Raw genomic sequence first — 27931 nt, forward strand, 5'->3', positions numbered from 1 at the left:
GAAATATGCAGCAGATGAAGGAGCAAGGTAAAAACCCACCAGACCAAACAAATGAAGAGGAGATAGGCAGTCTACCTGAAAAAGAATTCAGAGTAACGAGAGTAAAGATGATCCAAAATCTTGGAAATAGAATGGAGAAAATACAAGAAACATTTAACAAGGACCGAGAATAAAGAGCAAAAAACAATGAAGAACAACAAAATAAGTGAAATTAAAAATTCTCTAGAAGGAATCAATAGCAGAATAACTGAGGCAGAAGAATGGATAAGTGACCTGGAAGATACAATAGTGGAAATAACTACTGCCAGAGCAGAATAAAGAAAAAAGAATGAAAAGAATTGAGGACAACCTCAGAGACTTCTGAGACTACATTAAACACACTAACACTGGAATTATAGGGGTCCCAGAAAAAGAAGAGAAAAAGAAAGGGTCTGAGAAAATATCTGAAGAGATTATAGTTGAAAACTTCCCTAACATGGGAAAGGAAATAGTCAGTCAAGTCCAGGAAGCACAGAGAGTCCCATACAGGATAAATCCAAGGAAAAACACGGCAAGACACATATTAATCAAACTATCAAAAATTAAATACAAAGAAAAAATACTAAAAGGAGCAAGGGAAAAGCAACAAATAACATACAACGGAACCCCCATAAAGTTAACAGCTGATCTTTCAGCAGAAACTCTGCAGGCCAGAAGGGACTGGCAGGACATATTTAAAGTGATGAAAGGGAAAACCTACAACCAAGATTACACTACCCAGAAAGGATCTCATTCAGATTCAATGCAGAAATTAAAACCTCTACAGACAAGCAAAATTTAAGAGAATTCAGCTCCACCACACCAGCTTTACAACAAATGGTAAAGGAACTTCTCTACATAGGAAACACAGAGAAGGAAAAGACCTACAAAAAAAACCCTAAAACCATTAAGAAAATGGTAATAGGAACATACATATCGATAATTACCTTAAAGGTAAATGGATTAAATGCTCCAACCAAAGTTGTAGACTGGCTGAATAGATATAAAAGCAAGGCCTGTATATATGCTGTCTACAAGAGACTCACTTCAGACCTAGGGACACATACAGACTGAAAATGAGGGGATGGAAAAAGATATTCCATGTAAATGGAAATTAAAAGAAAGGTGGAATAGCAATTCTCATATCAGACAAAACAGACTTTAAAATAAAGACTATTACAAGAGACAAAGAAGGACACGACATAATGATCAAGAGATCAATCCAAGAAGAAGACATAACAATTGTAAATATTTATGCACGTAACACAGGAGCACCTTAATACATAAGGCAAATGCTAACAGCCATAAAAGGGGAAATGGACAGTAACACAATAATAGTAGGGGATTTTAAGACCCCACTTTCACCAATGGACAGATCATCCAAAATGAAAATAAATAAGCAATACAAGCTTTAAATGACACCTTAAACAGGAATGACTTAATTGATATTTATAGGACATTCCAAAACAAAACAACAGAATACACTTTCTTCTCAAGTGCTCATGGAACATTGTCCAGAATAGATTATATCTTGGGTCACAAATCAAGCCTTGGTAAATTTAAGAAAATTGAAATGGTATCAAGTATCTTTCCTGACCACAATGCTATGGGACTAAATATCAATTACAGGAAAAGAACTGTAAAAAATACAAACACATGGAGGCTATACAATATGCTACTAAATAACCAAGAGATCACTGAAAATCTTAAAGAGAAAATCAAAAAATACCTAGAAAAAAATGACAATGAAAACACGATGACCCAAAACCTATGGGATGCAAATAAAGCAGTTCTAAGAGGGAAGTTTATAGCAATACAATCCTACCTCAAAACGATAACAATCTGAAATAAACAACCAAACCTTACACCTAAAGCAACTAGAGATAGAAGAACAAAAAACCCCCAGAGTTAGCAGAAGGAAAGAAATCATAAAGATCAGATCAGAAATAAATGAAATAGAAACAAAGAAAACAATAGCAAAGATCAATAAAACTAAAAGATGGTCTTTGAGGAGATTAAAAAAAACTTGATAAACCAGTAGCCAGAATGATGAAGAGAAAAAGGGAGAAGATGCAAATCAACAGAATTAGAAATAAAAAAGGAGAAGTAACAACTGACACTGCAGAAATACAAAGGATCATGAAAGATTACTACAAGCAACTATATGCCAATAAAATGGACAACCTGGAAGAAATGGACAAATTCGTAGAAAAGCACAACTTTCCAAGACTGAACCAGGAAGACAGTATATATAAACAGACCATTCACAAGCACTGAAATTGAAAGTGTGATTAACAATCTTCCAACAACCAAAAGCCCAGGAAAAGATGGCTTCACAGGCGAATTCCATCAAACTTTTAGAGAAGAGCTAACACCTAACCTTCTCAAACTCTTCCAAAATAGAGCAGAGGGAGGACCGCTCCCAAACTCATTCTATGATGCCATTATCACGCTGATACCAAAACCAGACAAAGATATCACGAAAAAAGAAAACTACAGACCAATACCACTGGTGAACACAGATGCAAAAATCCTCAACAGAATACTAGCAAACAGAATCCAACAGCACATCAAAAGGATCATACACCATGATCAAGTGGGGTTTATCCCAGGAATACAAGGATTCTTCAGTATACGCATATCAATCAATGTGGTACATCATATTAACAAATTGAAGGAGAAAAACCATATGATCATCTCAATAGATGCAGAGAAAGCTTTTGACAAAATTCAAAACCCATTTATGAAAAAACTCTCCAGAAATTAGGCATAGAGGGTACTTTCCTAAACATAATAAAGGCCATATATGACAAACCCACAGCCAACATCATCCTCAATGGTGAAAAACTGAAACGATTTCCAGCAAGATCATGAACATGACAAGGTTGCCCACTCTCACCACAATTATTCAACATAGTTTTGGAAGTTTTACCGACAGCAATCAGAGAAGAAAAAGAAATAAAAGGAATCCACATTGGAAGAGAAGTAGTAAAACCGTCACTGTTTGCAGATGACATGATACTATACATAGAGAATCCTAAAGATGCTACCAGAAAACTAGTAGAGATAATCAATGAATTTGGTAAAGTAGCAGGAAACAAAAATTAATGCACAGAAATCTCTTGCAATCTTATACACTAATGATGAAAAATATGAAAGAGAAATTAAGGAAACACTCCCATTTACCATTGCAACAAAAAGAATAAACCTAACTAAGGAGACAGAAGACCTGTATGCAGAAAATTATAAGACACTGATGGAAGAAATTAAAGATGATACAAACAGATGGAGAGATATACCATGATCTTGGATTGGAAGAACCAACACTGTGAAAATGACTATACTACCCAAAGCAATCTACAGATTCAAGGCAATCCCTGTCAAACTACCAATGGCATTTTTCACAGAACTAGAACAAAAATTTTTACAATTTGAATGGAAACACAAAAGACCCGGAATAGCCAAAGCAATCTTGAGAAAGAAAAATGGAGCTGGAGGAATCAGGCTCCCTGGCTTCACACTATACTACAAAGCTACAGTAATCAAGACAGTATGGTACTGACACAAAAACAGAAATATACATCAATGGAACAGGATAGAAAGCCCAGAGATAAACCCACGCACATATGGTCACCTTATCTTTGATAAAGGAGACAAGAATATACAATGGAGAAAGGACAGCCTTTTCAATAAGTGGTGCTGGGGAAACTGGACAGCTACATGTAAAAGAAAGAAATTAGAACACTCCCTAACACCATACAGAAAAATAAACTAAAAATGGATTAAAGACCTAAATGTAAGGCCAGACACTATAAAACGCTTAGAGGAAAACAAAGGCAGGACACTCTATGACATAAATTGCAGCAAGACCGTCTTTGACCCACCTCCTAGAGAAATGGAAATAAAAACAAAAATAAATAAATGGGACCTAATGAAACTTGAAAGCCTTTGCACGGCTTAGAAAACCATAGACAAAACAAAAAGAAAACCCTCAAAATGGGAGAAAATATTTGCAAACAAAGCAACTGACAAAGGATTCATCTCCAAAATTTACAAGAAGCTCATGCAACTCAATATCAAAAAAAACAAACAACCCAATCCAAAAATGGGCAGAAGACCTAAATAGACATTTCTCCAGAGAAGATATACAGATTGCCAACAAACACATGAAAGGGTGCTCAACATCACTAATCATTAGAGAAATGCAAATCAAAACTACAGTGAAGTATCACCTCACACCAGTCAGAATGGCCATCATCAAAAAATATACAAACAGTAAATGCTGGAGAGGGTGTGGAGAAAAGGGAACCCTCTTGCACTGTTGGTGGGAATGTAAATTGATACAGACTCTATGGAGAACAGTATGGAGGTTCTTTAAAAAACTAAAAACACAACTACCATATGACCCAGTAATCACACTACTGGGCACATAGCCTGAGAAAACCATAATTCAAAATGAGTCATGTACCACAATATTCACTGCAGCACTATTTACCATAGCCAGGACATGGAATCAACCTAAGTGTCCATCGATGGATGAATGGATAAAGAAGATGTGGCACATATATACAATGCACTGTTAGTCAGTCATAAAAAGAAACGAAATTGAGTTATTTGTAGTGAGGTGGATGAATCTAGAGACTGTCTTAGTAAGAGTGAAGTCAGAAAGAGAAAAATACCGTATGCTAACACATATATATGGAATCTTAAAAAAAAAAATGGTTCTTATGAACCTAGAGGCAGGAGAGGAATAACGATGCAGACATAGAGAATGGGCTTGAGGACTCGGGAAGGGGGAAGGGTAGGGTGGGACGAAGTGAGAGAGTGGCATTGACATATATACACTACCAACTGTAAAACAGATAGCTAGTGGGAAGCAGCCACATAGCACAGGGAGATCAGCTCGGTGCTTTGGGACCACCTATAGGGGTGGGATAGAGAGGGTGGGAGGGAGATGCAAGAGGGAGGGGATACATGTATACATACACCTGATTTACTTGTTATACAGTAGAAACTAACACAACATTGTAAAGCAACTATACTCCAATAAAGATGTGAAAAAAATAAAAATTAAAAAAATAAAGGCAAAAACGTGTCAAGGAAGAGACCAAACTGTCATTATATGAGATAAAACAAAAACAAAAAACTCAGGCAATAGAATGTCACTGTGTGGTTTCTCAAACCTAAGGGTCTTAGTGTGTCTTCTTTTTCCCACTTTCAGAGTCCTTTTGTGATTGTTGAATTATTTCCAGGGCATTCAGTTGTATTTGGGAGTAGCAGGGAAAGTGACTCTGTGTCATCCAGTCTGCAACCAGACTGTACTGGTAGTTATTTCCTTTCATCATATTCTGACTATTATCTTGCTTTCTTCTCTTTCCCATTGCTGTTTTTGAGAAAAAGCTTTTAGCATAACTGTTATTTTGAAAGTAATGTGTATTTTTCTCCAGGTACTTTTATGATTTTCTATTTGTCTTTCAGTTTTCACAGTTTAACTGAGATTTTCTAGGTGATTTTTAAAAATTCATCCCGTTTTGGATATTTTAGATTCTATGAGTCTTTGAGGGCTTTCTGTTCTGGAAAATTCTCAGGCATTTTCTTCCCAAATAGTATATAAATCTCATTGTCTCTCCTCTACCACCATTTCTATTAAACCACGATTTCTATTAAACATGCGTTAGAACTCCTCATTCTATGTGGGATGTCTCTTAATCCTATTTTAGTATTTTTAATCTTTTTTTTCCCTCTTTGTTTTATGATACGTATAAAGTCTTCTGTTTCCCACTTCAGGAAGTGTGAAGTTCAAGTGTATAGTATTGGGAGGTTCTCTTGCGTTAAAAGTTATCTCAATTTTAATAATTATACTTTACAAACCTGACACTAAAATAAATTGTATATATATGTATATTATATATTTTTATCATATTTATATATATGATATATATTTTTAGCATATTTATCAAATGTGAGACACTGTTGTGAATGTTATAATAAAATATAAAATATATCCCAATTTCATCAATTTATAGTGAAAAAAAATTTTGTGTCTTAGAGTCAAGGAACAAAAGTAATCCTGAGGGAAGTAAATCCCCTTCCATTCATAGTTTTTTCATCTCTGATAATGTCTCCTACGGGAAAATATAAATAAGACATTTATATTAATCATTCAAAATGGTGAAATAATAAATTTGGGTCTTCTTGTCTCTTTTCCTCCGTGTCTCTGCCTCATTTCCAAGCACCTTCCTAACAGAGGTTTCTCCTCCTATCCAAATATTGATCTGTTTCCACCCATCACTATAATACAGCAATGCCATAGCTTCTATGGTATTTTTTCATATCTTAATCCTTGCAACTAATCCAAAATGAATGCCTTCATAAAGAAATTTCTGGCAACAGGAATGTGTGACAGCAGCCAGTTAGGGAATGAGAAGGCCTGGTGAAAGGAAAGGAAATCATCTTTCGAAGGAGACATCATCACAGTTTCTTCATAGGGGCCAGACTATTACAGCAGAGACAAATATTATTGTTTTATAAATACTATTATGATTATTGATTATTTGGCCTATTTAAGAATGAGTGAGATTTTATTTTATTTTTTTTTAAGTTTACAACACTCATTCCCCCCACTATTCTGTTATGCTATCCAAAAAAACATCATTACCTAAACTCTTGGGAAAACTATTTCATAATAAGACAGCAAAAATAAATGCCTTATATGTTATTATATATATATACAATAATTTATAAAGTAGAATAATTTTAAAGAGCTCTCATATCAGCAATAGGGCACTATTACAATGAAAAAACCTTCAATTATGCTGTAAAGGTCTAGTAATCCAAGAAAATGTCACTTTAAAATAAACTTCTAACAGTTAATTATCAGTGATATTTAACTTGTACAAAAATTAAATATCACCATATAATCTGTGATCATTTTATTGCTTTTGTAGACATTTCAATATTTTAAGGGTTTTCAAGTAGCAATGAAAAAGCCTTGCCCTGAGCCCAGTTCTTAGCTTTGTATGAAAAACCACATGACATTCTTGTGCTTTGTTTTACAAATAGACCTTTAAAAAACATGAGAAAAACAGTGCATTATCACCAAGAAATAAACATCCAAATATATAGTGTAAGTTTTTAAAGCCCCAAGAATTAGCTTTATTAAATATGAAATATAATACCAACGGAAGAAAAGAGTATTTACCAGTTTTCTATTAAAGCTTAGCCATGATAATAAAAGATTGTAAGAACTGATAACTTCTATTTCAGAAGTGAAATTCTTTGAATAACTTAAATTTTTTTAGCAGTTCCATGTTTTTCAGATGAAGTGATAAATACTATACATTCTTACCCTTGTATATGTAATATAAAGATTATATAAAATATAATATATATAGTATAAAAATGAAAATATAAAAACTTTTATTGAGAAGAGTAAAAGAGAAGGACTTTTTATTGATTTGAATACTTAATAGTAATTTGATTAGTAGCCAAACTCAAATAAGCTAGTAAAGGGCCGTTTTTTTTTTTTTGCGGTACCAGGGCCTCTCACTGACGTGACCCCTCCCGCCGCGGAGCACAGGCTCCGGACGCGCAGGCCCAGCGGCTACGGCCCACGGGCCCAGCTGCTCCGCGGCATGTGGGATCCTCCTGGACCGGGACATGAACCCGCATCCCCTGCATTGGCAGGCGGACTCCCAACCACTGCGCCACCAGGGAAGCCCAAGGGCTATTTTTTTATATGCATTCCTGCTGGTGGAATAATGTCACCAGAATTTACATTTTCAAAACTCTCATCCTTATCAACTTCTCATAAAAACAATGATTTCTGATTGTGTACACTCACAGAGAAATGAAGTAGTCAACATTGTCCAAAGACACAAAATATTTTTAGTAGAAAATGTTGTGGATTTAGATTTTATAAAGTCTAGATGTCCCTCACTGAAACATCTCCCACTTTGCTTTCTGATGCCAGAGGGCATATTACTAGATACATGTCCTGGGCTATGCAGCTTTGAACAAACACTCATGAACCACCAAAGATGAAGGGGTGTAAGTTATGTATGTATACCCAGTTGTGTTGTTATTATTTTAAAAAGGAGTTTCTCCAACAGTATGTAGATTACATAAACCTATATGTCTGTGCTCAAAAAGTCCCTTTTAATTTAATGATATCAACCTTTGATAAGTAATATTGTATAGAGCAGCTTTGTAGTAAAATCCATACATTCAAGCCCTAGCCCTAATTACAGATGAATGACAGTTGTAATAAACTGCTTTTGGTTCAGTAGTACTGAGAAAATATTTTTTATGAGAATGTATCAGTGTTTGTGTATACTTAAAGTTGGCAGTTCTGTGTTTATTAAGAACATATAGAAAAGAATATAAGTTGATCTCTAAAACACTTAAGATGGGTAAAAAGGGTGCTGGTTAAAAAATATTCCAAAGTTAAAATTAAGTTTAAACCTATAGGTGTATAGGGGAAATTTTTCTGTAGTTCGAGGTAATAATCATCTATCAAAGTGCCCAGAATTTGGAGAGGTAGGAAAAATAATTCAGTAAAACAACTGAGAAATGTAGGACTACTACAATCACAGCTGAGGATTCCATGGCTGAAATGTTCTCAGTCACTCACCCCTATTAATGAGCTACAACTGATTCCTCAACAGCTTTAACAAGGCTTTGTGAGTTGAAAAAATCCTTATAAAAATATAACTTCACATTTTGGGGTATGATAATACCTACTGTACAATAGAGATCCCCTTCCTTTACTAAAAGCCAAGGAGTGAAGCCAAGTATGAGAATACCAAAAGATTCTTATTTTCTTACCTTTCTCTTTCATTTTCCTTCTCTGTCCTGGTAGACTAAAGGATGGGAAGAAGAGATAGGCATATTAAAGCATAACAAGAGATCATACGTGGATACTGGTATTTCTTTACATTTGTTTTTCTATCTAGCACACAGTTAAAAGTAAGACACGGTCAAGCAACAGTAGAGTACATCGTCGGAACCAATATAAGGAGACCGAGTTAGGTTCAGAAGCAAAGGGAAGCTTTATTATTTGATTAAAGAAGGGAGAGGAGGAGAGGTGAGGGCTTGCGCTCTAGAGTACATGCTCTCCCTGACAGGCTGAGGGTGTGGCTGCATTAAGGGATTCTCCCCAGAGGGGAGAGGGTGGAATTCCCGCAGGGTGGGTCAGAGGCAGCTACAGAGCTACTAAAGGTACTCACTGCAGATCGAAGTGACGGGAGCGGTATCCCTGCTCACCGGCGCCATCTTGAATTGCAGCGTCGCGCACAGCACTTCTGCGCACAGTACGCTTGCTGTCTTGAATTGAGGTGTCGTGTGCAGCATCTCTACACACGGCCCGCTGCCGCCATTTTGAATTGCAGCGTCGTGCCCAGCGCTTCTGCCCACGGTACGTGTTGCCGTGTTGAATTGAGGGGTTGTGTGCAGCACCTCGGCGCACGGCCCGCTGCCGCCATCTTGAATCGCAGTGTTGCCTGAGGCACATTTCCTAGCCTACCAGACGCGGCGTTGGCGCAGCCGTTTCGCGCCAGAAACTCTGGCCTGAGGTGCCGGGTGCGGCCCGCTGTGAGCCGGTGAAACCAGACTACGCACAAAGGAAAAGAAAAAGGTTAGACTCTATTTTATTACCCATATTCTATTTTTATTGCCTGGGACTTGTTAATGGTCTTTGCCTGTAGCAGCACTAATAACTTTCTGACAGACTTTGAGTTTTATATTATTTCATTTGTGTTCAAGATAGAGATATGAAACAAATAATTTAGCTAAATACCTACTATGTGCAGGACTGCTCAGATATATATGGCCAGAGAGAAAAGGGAAAACACACTAATTAAGTTGTTTTTTTGTTTGTTTGTTTCTTGCGGTACGCGGGCCTCTCACCGCTGCGGCCTCTCCCGCTGCGGAGCACAGGCTCCGGACGCGCAGGCTTAGCGGCCATGGCTCACAGGCCCAGCCGCTCCGCGGCATGTGGGATCCTCCCAGACCGGGGCACGAACCCGTGTCCCCTGCATCGGCAGGCGGACTCCCAACCGCTGCGCCACCAGGGAAGCCCTAAGTTGTTTTTGTAAGAGGAGATTTTGAAGAACTTTTAATTTTCCATTGTTTCCACTTTTGTGTGAAATTTCCTTATGAAGTTATACATTATTCAGACATTTTGTTATTTTTCCTTTTTAATTGCCAAGGTAATACAGGAAGAGTTGTTCCTAATAGTATGTGTTATCTATGTACAGACATTTGTTTTATAGATAAAAAGAGTCAAGCTCTATCTATAAATTTTGTATTGTTTTTCACCAGCATCAAAGTGTGGAGAATTTCATATTACATGTACATGTTATATGTAATATGTAGCACATTTAGATATATCTCATTTTTCTAAATTATCATGTAAAACCCTATATGGGTATCTCTATGGATATTATTCACTTTACCAAAACCAGTGTCACCATAACAAGCAGCCACAAGAGCTGGCTTTAAACAAGCATTTAAATATGCTTTTCATTTCAACCAAGCAGCGAATCAAGGGTGGGCTTCTCTGATTAACACACTTCTGAGCACTAGCCAGTCCCCAGCAGTCTCACTGGAGTAACTGTGCTCCCACAGATAATGGCAATACCTGTACAGCTCTGAAAATCCACCAGTCCCTGTAGCTGTAGAGTGAATTTTACTGTATGAAAAGTAGGTTTTAAAATATGCCACAAACCATTAATCTATTGATGTTCAGTTGTTCTCCATTTGTTTCGTGGTACCCTTTACAGGTTCTCCCTGTATCATTTTAACATGTCTATTATTTGTTAAGCATTTCCCTACTTTCTAGCGCAAGTAAATAGTCTAGGCTCTCGCCTTGTAATATATCTGCATCAGCACTACAATGAGATATATCTCTCCAGGGAGTCCTGATTTTTTTCAGTGGAAAATGGTTTTGAAAATCAAAACCTTACCATGAATTTTTGGAGCTACAAGTGTCACTGTTTGTGGGGGGGAGGTTCTTGTGTTAGATAGAATTAGGAAATATATACTGTATATTTTAGGCTGTGTTTTGAATGTTGTCCTTAAACATATGTACTGGCAAACACAAGTGTGTGTTATTTATCATGAATTCATAGTGATAATTATAGTTCCAATCTATCCTTCTAACCCAAAATGTTCTTTATGCTGTCATCCATCCCATACATATATCTCTCTTCTTCCATGTGAGAACCACCCCGATATTCAACAAAATCATAATTTTTGTGTTTTCTCAATTCTACAATAATCACAATTATTTCTCCTGTGCACTTACCTACATGTCAAGCAATTATGTTTTTAAAATATTTTCCTCTAATTTGTGCGGCATTTTAAATTTATATTTCCACGTCTTATCAATAAGAACATTTTTCATATTTTATTGACTGTCCCTATTAGCCTATTTTGTACTTCCTATTTTTATTGACATTTCTAGCTGTTCCTACCCTGTACTTCTTAGAACCTGTTTCTGTTTTGGATTAACAGATGAGTTTTCAACAATGTGTGAGAAAATTGTGCACAAAGGAAGCTCACTTAGTTTTGTGACTTTTCAATTTATGTGACTACCACTAACCTTGTACCCAGCAATGCCTCATAATTTAAGATTTATTTATAATACACAATTTAGAGAGACTGTCCATGTCCTTCTAAAAAGCATTTTTTTTAAGATAATGACTCCTTAAATACTTCTGCTGGTGAATATTAAAGTATGTATATGAGGAGACTGGTTGAGATTATTCATTCCTTTGGGAATATTGGAGTCTGGAGGGGCGGAGTCACAGACCTGTTAATCCTTTCCTTCCCTCTAAAGTATAAATGTCAAGGATTGGAAATAGCCTCAGGGCATAAGCATATTTAGTGCTCTGATAATTCTTGCTTGTTTCTGGATATAGGCTTTCATGCAGGAGGAAAAACGGCCAGGGAATTTACATTTATAGATATTAAGTTAATTTTCAGAAATACTTTAACATAATTTTTTCATTGTTTTGAGCTGGAGGGCTAATCCAAATAACCTGGCATATCATTAGAGGAAACCAGAATGCAGAAGAAGCATGAAGAATTTGGCTTTGCTCTGCACACCTGAAGCAGAGGACACTTACAACCTTCATTCCAAACTCAAATTTTTAACAGGGGAAAGATTATCTGAAATAAAAATTATAATTGTCCTAATTGTCCCTGGGTATAGTACAGTTCTCTTGTTTCTTTAACCTGATCCTTTTATGAGTTATATTGGTTTCTCTTGAGATGAAATCAATATTGAGGATTAGGTATTCTGAAAGGTTGCCTCTGAGACCACATTTTTTATTAAAGTGAGGCACATCTGCATAGTGAATTAACATCTTATAATAAAACCTATGTTTGACTAAAGATAAATATGGCTAGAATGGATAAAAATATATGAAGTGTCTACAAGATTAACATCAACAACAAACCACTACAGTTCTCATCCCCATGCAAGCATGTAAACGGGATATTTAATGAATAGCTAAGAAAATGTTAACGCCAAAGGAGAAAGATATACTTCTTTTTCCTCTTATTTTGCTTATAACTCAGATTGGAGACTACAAACCCCTATGTTGAACTGCCAAACTGTTCTCTTTGGTGTTATATATGCTTGCTCCATCGTTTTCTGAACAGCTTCCCTACTTCCTGGAATTCCACAGCTGTACATGCTCCAGACTAAAGCTAGCCTCAGGAAACCCAGCCCTCCTACATTAGCCTTTCAACTCCTGGTAATGAAGTTTTCCAACAGGAATTAATTATGACATGGAAATGCAGCTGCAGCATATTCACCCTTGCTGAGATCAAATTTGAAAATAGTGTTGGTTTCTTCCATTATTGAAATTCATTCATCCCACAAGACAAGGATGGATTATTTCCAAACTACTACAAGATGAGGTAGGGAAATATATTAATGGTCAAAACCAAAACAAAACAAAATAAACAAATGTAAAAGCCTATGGATTCAGAAATTGTACATCTTTATAAACAACATGAAAATGTATTTTTAAATGCCTTTGCTATCTGTGTCTTTTTTCTCTTTTTACCTCTTATTTTTATAGGCTAGGTTTTTTTCCCACTCAGCCATATTTGTTTTTCTTTTTAAGCTTTCTTTTCCTTTCTCAAAAACAATATTGGTATTTTAAATTCTCAAATATAAAATACATAACCCCATGTGATTTAGTTAGATACTATTAGCTAGTGTATTAGTATGTTACATTTTAAATTAAATAAGGCACATTGCAATTGTTTTTGGTGGTCTAAATATAGGAGAGTATATTGTGATGAGTACCATCTATGAAAAACTTTAGTAGCGATCAGGGTAAAGAGACTGTTAAAAGAATAATTATTGTGCAAATGAATAATTTATTATCAGACAGTTTTCTGCAAGTTAATTCTTGAACTCAATGATTTCTGCCCTCTTTTTTCCTTCACTTGGCTATGCATTGAGTCCGCTTCTCTAGTTCTAATAATTCCTTGTCTACTAAATATTTGGGGTTTTCAAAGGAAATGTATCTAACTATGAATACATTTTTTAAAAAATGGAAAAATCTGTGATGATTTTTATCATGAACAGTTGTTTGTAGATGAAAATAGCATGCAGTCAGAGAAGAATTACCAGTTGTTTTGTAGATGACTTTCACTCCCTTTGAGGAAATTTTCATGACAGCTAATTGATATTCCCAGTATTATATTCATAAAAACAGCTTCTATAGAGTACCTTTTACATGCTATATAACTTGTACTCAACAGGTTAAATCATCATTTATATCTGCTAAAACTTTACTTCTGTCCTCTGTTGAATCTTCTTAGATCAATAATAACACAGGGGTCAAGAACTTTTCTTCCAAAATATATACAGCCTAACATTTGCATAGGATTTTATGGTTTTCAAAGTGATTTACATGTATTCTTGAATCTCAACAACTCTACAGTTGGGAAGAGCAGGTATTATATTTCTCAATTTGCAAATTAATACACTAAGAATAATTAAAATGACTTTTATAGAGTAATATAACATGTATATTAGAACTAGGAAAACTATGTACTCAGTTTTTCCAAAGCTTGGTAGAATTCTTTAAAAATAGATTATTTCTCATGTACTTGATTCAGTCTCCACCTCCGTTGTATACATACTCAGGTACCTTATAAATTTATAAATTCTAGACCTCTATGGCATGTAATTAGGTAACTGTTCATGTTCATATGTATCCTAATATATTGTTGAGTGTCTATCTACTCTATTTTTCAAATATGTACATTTTTAGATACCAGATTTTGCTTAAATTTGTCATTGCAGAAAGCGATATGTTTTGTAATGCTGGGAGAATATCTAAGATGCAGAATCACAAAATAAGATAATTTTAGTACAGTAGGTATTTGTGGTTTTCATATGCTCACTTTTCTATTTGAATGTATTACCTTTTAGATGACCACACATTATCAGTCAATGTAGTTCAGTTTGATCCCTTACCCAGTTGTAAAAGTTAACAGATGACCTAATGCCGACCAGTTTGAGTCACTTACCTGCCTGGCTCTAGCCCTTGTTTCAGGATGGGCATGTGAACTATAATAGCTCATTCATCATTAGTCTAAAACCTTTGCCAAAACTCTTGAGAAGAAGGTTGTATTAGTGAGGATTTTCTTGAGAAGCAGAACCAACAGGATGTGGGGACATATAGTCAGGAACAATCCTGACCATGGTTAGAAATTGTTCCCAGAAAATAGGAATTGCATTTGAACTTATATGTGAGGATTACAAGGTTTAGGGTCTGGGAAAAGTTGGGCGTGGAAGCAGAGAAACAAGCAGTGTTTGGTTCTATAGAAATTTAGGTAGGAAGCACATGGAGTATGTAAACGATGCAAAGATATACCTTCCTGGATTATATATTAGACTCCTGAAAAACATTTCCTGTTCATGCCAATGTATCAGGAATACAGTTTTATAGACCTGATTTAGATAAATACTCTTCTAGAACATTAGAGATGGAGAAGCAGATGGGAAAGTTTTTCATGCTTCTGACTCTTAAACTTATACCTGGTATGATGTCATCCTTCTTATGTGTTCGTGCAAGAGACAGCTTTGAAAAATCAGGTCCTTCACTGGGACCCATGATTTTCGAAGTAACTATTAATAGAAAAACTCAGATTTACTAAGGATCATCATACAGAATTAAGTAAACACATTTAGTCCTCAAAACAACACTTTGAAGTGAGAAAGCTAAAGGGGATGGGAATGGGAAATCTGGAAGGTCAGATAACAACGATATGATTGGCCTTGATCATCTGGTTCCAGCTTATATCTTCCATTTCTTTTTATCCATTCTCCACCTTGCTCCTTTTAGTTCAATTTTTCTAAAGTCCTTGCTGAAAATACCTTTGCTCTCATCTGCCTTAGGGCATTACCTTATGTTCCTGTGTGGAACACTCCTCCTACCACTCAGACTAGCTACTTCCTACTTACAATTTACATATCAATATCTCTAATGTAATTCCTCTGAAAGTATCACTGACTACTGTAGAATTAAATTAGGTCCTCTTTTTTGTATGCTGCCTGAATGCTGTGTATTCTGCCTTCCCACTGGTTTCCACATTTCTAAATATTAAATTGTTTTTTAATTTTCTGGCATCCCTGCATGTCTATAGGCCACAGATTAGGGAGCTGTTTTTTGCTTCTTTTATCTCTTTATCTCAAACTTTTGGCCCCATACCTAGAACAGAGCCAGCCTTCAGAAGTAATAGTTGACTTACAAACTCTGGCCAACAAAAGTCCTCTAGAAGTTTCATGGACCTAAAGAACATTGTTTCCAAAATTGACATAACTTACGTAGGTTTATATAAAGTAAAATGAGGAACTTCTATTATGAGTATGGCAGAGTAACTGATGGTAGTCTAACCTGTCTGTAAACAAACATGAAATCGGATAAAATATACAAAACAGCTGCCTTCAACACTAGACAGTTATCCATGCAAGAATGTGATTTCTGAAAGAAGGAAAGCTCATGAGATCAGCCCCATGATTGCCCGGGCTCTTTGGTCTGGACAATTTCCTGACCATAAGGCATCAAGTTGGAGTCCAGGCTGTGTGCAGTGTTTTGAATGTGCTGAGGCAGAGATCAGAATTTGGGGCTCAGCAGGGGAACTATAACAGAAGGAGCTTTAAAAAGGGGGTCTCCAGAGCTGCTCTGGGGTCCTGTGAGTACTTGGCTCAAGAATGGACTGCCCATATGCAAGCTAGCTACCCAAAGCTAACCAGCCATTATGGGGATGAGACACTAGAAAACTAGTACTGCTTGAGACCTTGGTGTTCCAACCCAACCAGAATGGAGAGTCCACTTCAGTACCTCCTTAGCACCTTGAGCATCCAGCTGAGACATCAGAAAGTCTGAGTTAGTAGAAAGGACCATACTATAGAGTAAGACTTACTCTAGTTCTTTGCCAAGATGAAAGCCAAGCTAAGCTCTCACTAGCTCCATGGGGAGACAGAGCTCAGAGACTGGGTTCAGCCTAAAGCTTGGGAGACAGATTGAGATTTTCGCAGATTGTCTAACAAAGCACAGAATCAAGCATATATAAGTGGAAGCTTTATAAATACACTTTAATCCACACCTACACACATGAGTTGTATGGTACTGATTACCAGCCCCAGTGGAAGAATTTCAATGCCACAGTCTGCTGAAACCAAAGAAAAATAGAGAATCTTGAAAGCAGGAAGGGAATAGAAACACATTACATACTGGAGAAGAAAGTGAAAAATGATGTCTGACCTCTCATCATAAACAATGGATACCAGATGAAAATGTAATGAACTTTTAAGTGTTGGGAAAAAAAACAAAAAACAAAACTCTAAACCCAGCAGCCTATATTCAGCAATATTATGGTTCAGAAACAAGATTGAAAAAATACATTTTGAGATGGACAAGTGCTGAGAGAATTAATTGCTAACAGAAATGCACTACAAGAAATGCAAAAGGATATTCTTCAAGCTGAAAGCAAATGTTAACAGATGGAAAGCTGTATTATAAGGAATAAGGAGCACAAGGAAATGTAAAAGAAAATGTTTTACTATTTTTCTGACTTATAAGTTACCCTAAAAGACAACAAGCTGTTTAAAGCCAAAGTAATAAAATTGAAAGGTGGCTTTTATAATATACATAGAAACAAAATATAGGAATACCTTGTTTTATTGTGCTTTGAATATACTACGTTTTTTTACAAATTGAAAGTTTGTGCCAACCCTGCATCAAGCAAGTATGGGCGCCAGCTTTTCAATAGAATTTGCTTACTTCCTGTCTCTGTGTCACATTTTGGTAATTCTCACAATATTTCAGATGTTCTCGTTATTATTAAATTATGTTTGTTATTGTGATCTGTGATCAGTGACCTATGAAGTTATTGTTATGACTTGTCGAAGGTCCAAGTGATGGCTAGCACTTTTAAGGATAAAGTATTTTTTAATGTGTTTTTTTTTTTAGATTCCATATGTCAATAATATCTGACAGTATTTGTCTTTCTTTTTCTCTGACTTATTTCATTTAGCCTAATACCTTCCAGGTGCATCCATGTTGTTGCAAATTGCAAAATTTTATTCTTTTTTATGGCTAAGTAATATTCCATTGTATGTGTGTGTGTGTGTGTGTATATATATATATATACACACACACACACACACACACTGCATCTTCTTTATCCACTCATCTCTTGATGGACACTTAGGTTGCTTCCATATCTTGGCAATAGTAAATAATGCTTGGCAATTTTAAGTAATGAACATTGGGGTGCATGCATCTTTTCAAATTAGTTTTTTCAGGTATATACCCAGGAGTGGAATTGCTGGGTCATATGGTAGTTCTACTTTTCGTTTTTTTTTGAGAAACTTACATACTGTTTTTCACAGTGGCTACACCAATTTACATTCCCACCAACAGTGTACGAGGGTTCTTTTTTCTCCACGTCCTTGCCAACATTTGTTATTTGTGTTTTTTTGATGATAGCCATCTTGACAGGTGTGAGGTGATATTGTAGTTTTGATTTGCATTTCCGTGATGATTAGCGATGTTGAACATCTTTTCATGTGCTTGTGGGCCATCTACATTTCCTATGTTGCTTTTTTTTGGACATAATGCTATCGCACATTTAATAGACTACAGTATAGTGTAAACATAACTTTTATATGCACTGGAAACCAAAAAAATTGTGTGACTCACTATATTGTGGGGTCTGGAACCAGATCCTCAGTATCTCCAAGGTATGCCTATATATGATAAAATAACAAAATGATGGAGTGGGACAAGCAGACATACTGCAGTTTGGTTTTTATGCTTGTGATGAAGTTTAACATTCCAGGTGGGAAATGGCAAATGTATTATAAGAAGTGTAGAATGTTATATAAAAAGTGATGGTATCATGGACGGGATGTGAAGTGGAAAAACATTAACTACAAAGAGACTCTGATAAGTTAAGGATGAATATTGTGCATCTTGAAGCAAACAGTAAAACTCTCCTCCAAAAAGTGCAATTAGGAAGTCTGTAGAGAGTATAAAATAAAATATTAAAAATACATTTCTGACTTCTCAATAACTGACAAAATCGATTGCTTTGTAATTCTGTGCCTCCACACACAAGAAAACAACACTAACAACAAGAAGGATAATTTACACAAAATAGTACCCTTGGTATAAATTGCAGATGGAGAATGGGAAAGAGTCAAAACAACTGTTAATAAAAAATTGGGAAAAAAAAATCACTGAACCCCTTTCTCACATACTTTCTGAAAGCCTTTGTGGCAAGTAAGCGCTGTGCAAGGAAAGCCATGGGGAAGAGTGAAACAGAGAGCTAGCATCCGGGCTAGTATTGCTCTAAAACCACCAGAAAGATAAATTCCAGACTAACTGGTAAGAAATATATCCTTGAAAATAAGATCAGTGGGACAGGGCTTTCAGTTATGTGTGATTCGAGTGCCAATTTTTAAAGGGGCAGCTAGAGGAGACTAGTTAAAAAAAAAAAAAAAAGAAAAGGCCCCCTTACCAGTTATGTGATGAAGCTGAAAAGCACAGCAAAGGGGGAAAATTTAGAATCCTGTGAGATAACAGACAACCAAGATATTGGTGGATACTTAACACCTCCTCTCACCACAAAATGATAAAAACACAAAGGAACTTTACTCCTAGAAAAAGAGGAAATCAGTAAACAGGGGTTCTTATAAATTACTCAAAGTCCAGAAAATGGAATTATAGTTTTGTACTTAACCATTTAAAAAAAAAAAAAAGATTTTCAGCTTGGTTTACAAAGCAAAAAACAACTGCATGTTAGAGATACACCTAAACAAAGTAATTCAGTAAGGCTAAAAATAATTGGAAAAAAGTATTCTAGACAAATGGAATTGATAAGAAAGCAGGTGTTGTAATCCTTAAATCAAAGTACAAGTCAGGGAGAGGAAGATGGCGGAAGAGTAAAACGCGGAGATCGCCTTCCTCCCCACGGATACACCAGAAATACATCTACACGTGGAACAAATCCTACGGAACACCTACTGAAGGCTGGCAGAAGACCTCAGACCTCCCAAAAGGCAAGAAACTCCCCACGTACCTGGGTAGGGCAAAAGAAAAAAAGAAAAAACAGAGACAAAAGAATAAGGACGGCACCTGCACCAGTGGGAGGGAGCTGTGAAGGAGGAAAAGTTTTCACACACTAGGAAGCCCCTCCGCGGGCGGAGACTGCGGGAGGCGGAGGGGGGAGCTGTGGGACCGCGGAGTAGTGCACAGCGACGGGTGCGGAGGGCAAAGCGGGGAGATTCCCGCACAGAGGATCGGTGCCGACCGGCACTCACCAGCCCGAGAGGCTTGTCTGCTCACCTGCCGGGGCGGGCGGGGCTGCGAGCTGAGGCTCAGGTTTCGGTTTTGGACGGAGCGCAGGGAGAGGACTGGGGTTGGCGGCTTGAACATAGCCTGAAGGGGTTAGTGCACCACGACTAGCCGGGAGGGAGTTCGGGGAAAAGCCTGCACCTGCCGAAAAGGCAAGAGACTTTTTCTTCCCTCTTTGTTTCCTGGTGCGCGAGGAGAGGGGTTTAAGAGCGCTGCTTAAAGGAACTCCAGAGACGGGCGCGAGCCGCGGCTAAAAGCGCGAACCCCAGAGACGGGCGCGAGCCGCGGCTAAAAGCGCGGACCCCGGAGACGGGCGGGAGACGCTAAGGCTGCTGCTGCCGCCAACAAGGGGCCTGTGTGCGAGCACAGGTCACTCTCCACACCTCTCTTCCGCGGAGCCTGTGCAGCCCGCCACTGCCAGGTTCCCGGGAACCAGGGACAACTTCCCCGGGAGAACGCACGACGGGCCTCAGGCTGGTGCAACGTCACGCCGGCCTCTGCCGCAACGTCACGCCGCCTCTGACGTCGCAGGCCCGCCCCGCACGCAGTGCCCCTCCTTACCCCCCCCACCCCCGGCCTGAGTGAGCCGGAGCCCCCGAATCAGCGGCTCCTTTAACCCCGTCCTGTCTGAGCAAAAAACAGACGCCCTCCAGCGACCTACACGCAGAGGCAGGGCCAAACCCAAAGCTGAGCTCCTGTGAGCTGTGAGAACAAAGAAGAGAAAGGGAAATCTCTCCCAGCAGCCTCAGAAGCAGCGGATTAAAGCTCCACAATCAACTTGATATACCCTGCATCTGTGGAATACCTGAATAGACAAGGAATGATCCCAAATTGAAGAAGTGGAATTTAGGAGCGAGATCTATGATTTTTTTCCCTTTTCCTCTTTTTGTGAATGTGTACGTGTATGCTTCTGTGTGAGATCTTGTCTGTATACTCTTGCTTCCACCATTTGTCCTAGGGCTCTATCTGTCCATGGTTTTTTTTTTTTTTAATTTTTTTTCTTAATAATTAATTTTAATTGTAATAACTTTATTATACTTTACCTTCGTTCTTTCTTTCTTTCTTTCCTTCCTTCCTTCCCTCCTTTAGACAGCGAATCACCCCAAATTGAGGAGGTGGTCTCTGAGACCAAGATTTATGATTTTTCCCCCTTTACCTCTTTTTGTGAAGGTGTATGTGTATGCTTCTGTGTAAGATTTTCTCTGTATAGCTTTGCTTCCAACATTTGTCCTAAGGTTCTATCTGTCCCTTTTTTTTTTTCTAAATATTTTTTAATTCAATAACTATATTATACTTTATTTTATTTTTACTGTATCTTCTTTTTTTCTCTCTTTTCCTTCTTTCCCTCCTTCCTTACTTCCTCCCTCCCTCCCTCCCTCCCTCCCTCCTTTCTTTCCTTCTTTGCTTCTTCCTTCCTTCCTTCCTTTCCTCCTTTCCTTCTTTCTTTCCTCATACTTCTACTAATTCTCTCTACTTTTTCTCCCTTTTATTCTGAGCCGTGTGGATGAAAGGCTCTTGGTGCTCCAGCCAGGAGTCAGGGCTCTGCCTCTGAGGTAGGAGAGCCAACTTCAGGACACTGGTCAACAAGAGACCTCCCAGCTCCACATAATATTAAACGGCGGAAATCTCCCAGAGACCTCCATCTTAACACCAGCACCCAGCTTCACTCAACGACAAGCAAGCCACAGTGCTGGACAACCTATGCCAAACAACTAGCAAAACAGAAACACAACCCCACCCATTAGCAGAGAGGCTGCCTAAAATCATAATAAGGCCACAGACACCCCAAAACACACCACCAGACGTGAACCTGCCCACTAGAGAGACAAGATCCAGCCTCATCCACCACAACACAGGCACTAGTCCCCTCCACCAGGAAGCCTACACAACCCACTGAAACAACCTTAGCCACTGGAGACAGACATCAAAAACAATGGGAACTACGAACGTGCAGCCTGCAAAAAGGAGACCCCAAACACAGTAAGATAAGCAAAATGAGAAGACAGAAAAACACACAGCAGATGAAGGAGCAAGATAAAAATGCACCAGACCTAAAAAATGAAGAGGAAATAGGCAGTCTACCTGAAAAAGAATTCAGAATAATGATAGTAAGGATGATCCAAAATCTTGGAAGTAGAATGAACAAAATGCAAGAAACAGTTAACAAGGACCTAGAAGAAATAAAGATGAAACAAGCAACGATGAACAGCGCAATAAATGAAATTAAAAGTACTCTAGATGGGATCAATAGCAGAATAACTGAGGCAGAAGAACGGATAAGTGACCTGGAAGATAAAATAGTGGAAATAACTACTGCAGAGCAGAATAAAGAAAAAAGAATGAAAAGAACTGAGGACAGTCTCAGAGACCTCTGGGACAACATTAAACGCACCAACATTCGAAGTATAGGGGTTCCAGAAGAAGAAGAGAAAAAGAAAGGGACTGAGAAAATATTTGAAGAGATTATAGTTGAACACTTCCCTAATATGGGAAAGGAAATAGTTAATCAAGTCCAGGAAGCACAGAGAGTCCCATACAGGATAAATACAAGGAGAAATACGCCAAGACACATATTAATCAAACTGTCAAAAATTAAATACAAAGAAAGCATATTAAAAGCAGCAAGGGAAAAACAACAAATAACACACAAGGGAATCCCCATAAGGTTAACAGCTGATCTCTCAGCAGAAACCCTACAAGCCAGAAGGGAGTGGCAGGACATACTGAAAGTGATGAAGGAGAAAAACCTGCAACCAAGACTACTCTACCCAGCAAGGGTCTCATTCAGATTTGATGGAGAAATTAAAACCTTTACAGACAAGCAAAAGCTGAGAGAGTTCAGCACCACCAAACCAGCTTTACAACAAATGCTAAAGGAACTTCTCTAGACAAGGAACACAAGAGAAGGAAAAGACCTATAATAACGAACCCAAAACAATATAGAAAATGGGAATAGGAACATACATATCGATAATTACCTTAAATGTAAATGGACTAAATGCTCCCACCAAAAGACACAGATTGGCTGAATGGATACAAAAACAAGACCCTTATATATGATGTCTACAAGAGACCCACTTCAGACCTAGAGACACATACAGACTGAAAGTAAGGGGATGGAAAAAGATATTCCATGCAAATGGAAGCCAAAAGAAAGCTGGAGTAGCAATTCTCATATCAGACAAAATAGACTTTAAAATAAGGACTATTAAAAGAGACAAAGAAGGACCCTACATAATGATCAAGGGATCGATCCAAGAAGAAGATATAACAATTGTAAATATTTATGCACCCAACATAGGAGCACCTCAGTACATAAGGCAAATACTAACAGCCATAAAAGGGGAGATCGACAGTAACACATTCATAGTAGGGGACTTTAACACCCCACTTTCACCCATGGACAGATCATCCAAAATGAAAATAAATAAGGAAACACAAGCTTTAAATGATACATTAAACAAGATGGACTTAATTGATATTTATAGGAGACTCCATACAAAAACAACAGAATACACATTTTTCTCAAGTGCTCCTGGAACATTCTCCAGGATAGATCATATCTTGGGTCACAAATCAAGCCTTGGTAAGTTTAAGAAAATTGAAATTGTATCAAGTATCTTTTCTGACCACAACGCCATGAGACTAGATATCAATTACAGGAAAAGATCTGTAAAAAATACAAACACATGGAGGCTAAACAGTACACTACTTAATAATGAAGTGATCACTGAAGAAATCAAAGAGGAAATAAAAAAATACCTAGAAACAAATGACAATGGAGACACAATGACCCAAAACCTATGGGATGCAGCAAAAGCAGTTCTATGGGGGAAGTTTATAGCAATACAAGCCCACCTTAAGAAGCAGGAAACATCTCGAATAAACAACCTAACCTTGCACCTCAAGCAATTAGAGAAAGAAGAACAAAAGAACCCCAAAGCCAGCAGAAGGAAAGAAATCATAAAAATCAGATCAGAAATAAATGAAAAAGAAATGAAGGAAATGATAGCAAAGATCAGTAAAACTAAAAGCTGGTTCTTTGAGAAGATAAACAAAATAGATAAACCACTAGCCAGACTCATCAAGAAAAAAAGGGAGAAGACTCAAATCAATAGAATTAGAAATGAAAAAGGAGAAGTAACAACTGACACTGCAGAAATAAAAAATATCATGAGCGATTACTACAAGCAACTCTATGCCAATAAAATGGACAACCTGGAAGAAATGGACAAATTCTTAGAAATGCACAACCTGCCAAGACTGAATCAGGAAGAAATAGAAAATATGAACAGACCAATCACAAGCACTGAAATTGAAACTGTGATTAAAAACCTTCCAACAAACAAAAGCCCAGGACCAGATGGCTTCACAGGTGAATTCTATCAAGCGTTTAGAGAAGAGCTAACACCTGTCCTTCTCGAACTCTTCCAAAATATATCACAGGGAGGAACACTCCCAAATTCCTTCTACGAGGCCACCATCACCTTGATACCAAAACCAGACAAGGATGTCACAAAGAAAGAAAACTACAGGCCAATATCACTGATGAACATAGATGCAAAAATCCTAAACAAAATACTAGCAAACAGAATCCAACAGCACATTAAAAGGATCATACACCATGATCAAGTGGGGTTTATTCCAGGAATGCAAGGATTCTTCAATATATGCAAATCTATCAATGTGATAAACCATATTAACAAATTGAAGGAGAAAAACCATATGATCATCTCAATAGATGCAGAGAAAGCTTTCGACAAAATTCAACACCCATTTATGATAAAAACCCTGCAGAAAGTAGGCATAGAGGGAACTTTCCTCAACATAATAAAGGCCATATATGACAAGCCCACAGCAAACATCATCCTCAATGGTGAAAAACTGAAAGCATTTCCACTAAGATCAGGAACAAGACAAGGTTGCCCACTCTCACCACTCTTATTCAACATAGTTTTGGAAGTTTTAGCCACAGCAATCAGAGAAGAAAAGGAAATAAAGGGAATCCAAATTGGAAAAGAAGAAGTAAAGCTGTCACTGTTTGCAGATGACATGATACTATACATAGAGAATCCTAAAGATGCTACCAGAAAACTACTAGAGCTAATCAATGAATTTGGTGAAGTAGCAGGATACAAAATTAATGCACAGAAATCTCTGGCATTCCTATATACTAATGATGAAAAATCTGAAAGTGAAATCAAGAAAACACTCCCATTTACCATTGCAACAAAAAGAATAAAATATCTAGGAATAAACCTACCTAAGGAGACGAAAGACCTGTATGCAGAAAATTATAAGACACTGATGAAAGAAATTAAAGATGATACAAATAGATGGAGAGATATACCATGTTCTTGGATGGGAAGAATCAACATTGTGAAAATGACTCTACTACCCAAAGCAATCTACAGATTCAATGCAATCCCTATCAAACTACCACTGGCATTTTTCACAGAACTAGAGCAAGAAATTTCGCAATTTGTATGGAAACACAAAAGACCCCGAATAGCCAAAGCAATCTTGAGAACGAAAAAAGGAGCTGGAGGAATCAGGCTCCCTGACTTCAGACTATACTACAAAGCTACAGTAATCAAGACAGTATGGTAGTGGCACAAAAACAGAAATATAGATCAATGGAACAGTATAGAAAGCCCAGAGATAAACCCACGCACATATGGACACCTTATCTTTGATAAAGGTGGCAGGAATGTACAGTGGAGAAAGGACAGCCTCTTCAATAAATGGTGCTGGGAAAACTGGACAGGTACATGTAAAAGTATGAGATTAGATCACTCCCTAACACCATACACAAAAATAAGCTCAAAATGGATTAAAGACCAAAATGTAAGGCCAGAAACTATCAAACTCTTAGAGGAAAACATAGGCAGAACACTCTATGACATAAATCACAGCAAGATCCTTTCTGACCCACCTCCTAGAGTAATGGAAATAAAAACAAAAATAAACAAATGGGACCTAATGAAACTATTAACAAAATACAACATAATCTTAGTCCTAAAGCCAGGATCTCACTTAATCAAAAAATAGTTAGATGAACTTTTAAAATTAGGATCAAGGCAAAGATGCGCAATAATTCTATAACCATTCAACATTGTCTTAGAGATATGACCCAATGCAAATAAATGGACCGTGGTTAGAGTTGTATGATTATTAATTAAGAAGAAAAACTATAGCTACTGTCAGATGATATATTAGTATATCTGAAAAACCATAGTGAGCCAGCAATAAAAGTAAATCAATCAATAAAATAATTCAGGCAGGTGATATGGCATAAAATTAATATATAGAACTCAATAGCCTTATATTAACAATAACTAGTTATTAGATGTAACGGTAGAGAAAAAGCCCATTTACAGTAACAGCAAAGATGGTCAAATGCTTAGGGATAAACTTAATAAGAAATGTGCAAAGCCTTTACAAGGAAATGTTTAAAATACTCCTGAACAACAATATTAGATTTGAACAAATGAGTAGACATTCCCTGTTTGTAATTAAGATGGCTCAATATCATCAATATGTTAGTTCTTCTATGTTAATTCATTAATTTAGGGTGATTCTAATAAAAATACCAGCAGACTTTTTTATAGAACTAAGCAAGTTGTTACTAAACTTTATATGGAAAAATAAAATGCAAAAAGAGCCAGGAAATTACTGAAAAAGAAATTCCAAAGGGGTAGTAGTCCTGTAAGACTTTAAAACATACTGTAAAGTTTCATAATAAAGACAGAGTGGTACTGAAGCCTGAATAGACAGATGACAAGTGGAGTAGAACAGAAACCCCAGAAATAGATCCACATACATATAGAAATATGGTAAATAATACAGGTGGCATGTCAAATCCAAGAGGTAAACATAATCTTCTTAGTAAATGGTGTGGGGACAACTGGATAGCCATTAAAAAAAAAAAAAAAAAGATAAAATTGGGTTCTTGCCTAACAACATACAGAAGAATAAATCCCAAATTCTGTCTCTTGAGCATTAGCTCAAATTTTGGTTAAATTATTTTATCTTTACCTGTGCTGCTTTATGTTATCACTGCATATCCAGAGACTAGGGTCAAGTCCAGAACTGTGCAGACCTGTATGCAAAATTTAGAACCCCACATCTCTGGCCCTCACCTTACCATTATTTCCCCCTGCTCTCCAGTGGCTATGGTTTCTCTCAACTATGTTTTATTTTGTTTCTTCCTTCTGCCAGAGAGACAGTAGATTTTCTACAGGAGTTTTAGCTGCCCTGTGAGCACAAACTGCAAGCTAAGATTATTTTTTTATTATTATTATTTATTTATTTTATTTATTTATTTATTTTGCTGTACGCGGTCCTCTCACTGTTGTGGCCTCTCCCGTTGCGGAGCACAGGCTCCGGACACAGGCTCAGTGGCCATGGCTCACTGGCCCAGCTGCTCCGCGGCATGTGGGATCTTCCCGGACCGGGGCACGAACCCGTGTCCCCTGCATCGGCAGGTGGATTCTCAACCACTGCGCCACCAGGGAAGCCCTGAAATAATTTTTGAATATTTCTATGTTTCTCTTTTAATGTTTTTTAAAGTATTGTTACGGTATGAGGAGTGATCTAAGTTTATTATTATACAAATGGAAGTCCATTGTCCCAGTACTATATATGTTGAATAATTCATTGGAAATGCTAACATTTGCCTTCCAGTTGCCTTTTATGTCATGCTGTTTTAGATGTCTTCAAGGTCTATTTCTTATTGTATGAATTTTTAGTTTTGTTGTGTTCTTGGGGAACCTGTACAGTATGTCTTTCTTAAATCTTCAAAATGTCGGTGATATATTTTAGATTGTAATATGAAGTTGCAATAATCACTATGCTAATATCTATACATTTATAAATGTGTCAGTTTATTTGAGTGTCAATTTCTTTTTTGGAGATGGTCAGTATTTTTCAAACTTTTAAGGCCCAGTATACTTAGTTCTGTTCAGTCTACAGAATTCTTTGTCTATAACTTCATGAGCAATAATAAATGTTACTATGAT

This window comes from Delphinapterus leucas, chromosome 2 (genome assembly GCF_059928025.1).
Source record: "Delphinapterus leucas isolate spDelLeu-1000000601 "Yukka" chromosome 2, BTC_Dleu_Yukka2, whole genome shotgun sequence".
NCBI lineage: Eukaryota > Metazoa > Chordata > Mammalia > Artiodactyla > Monodontidae > Delphinapterus > Delphinapterus leucas.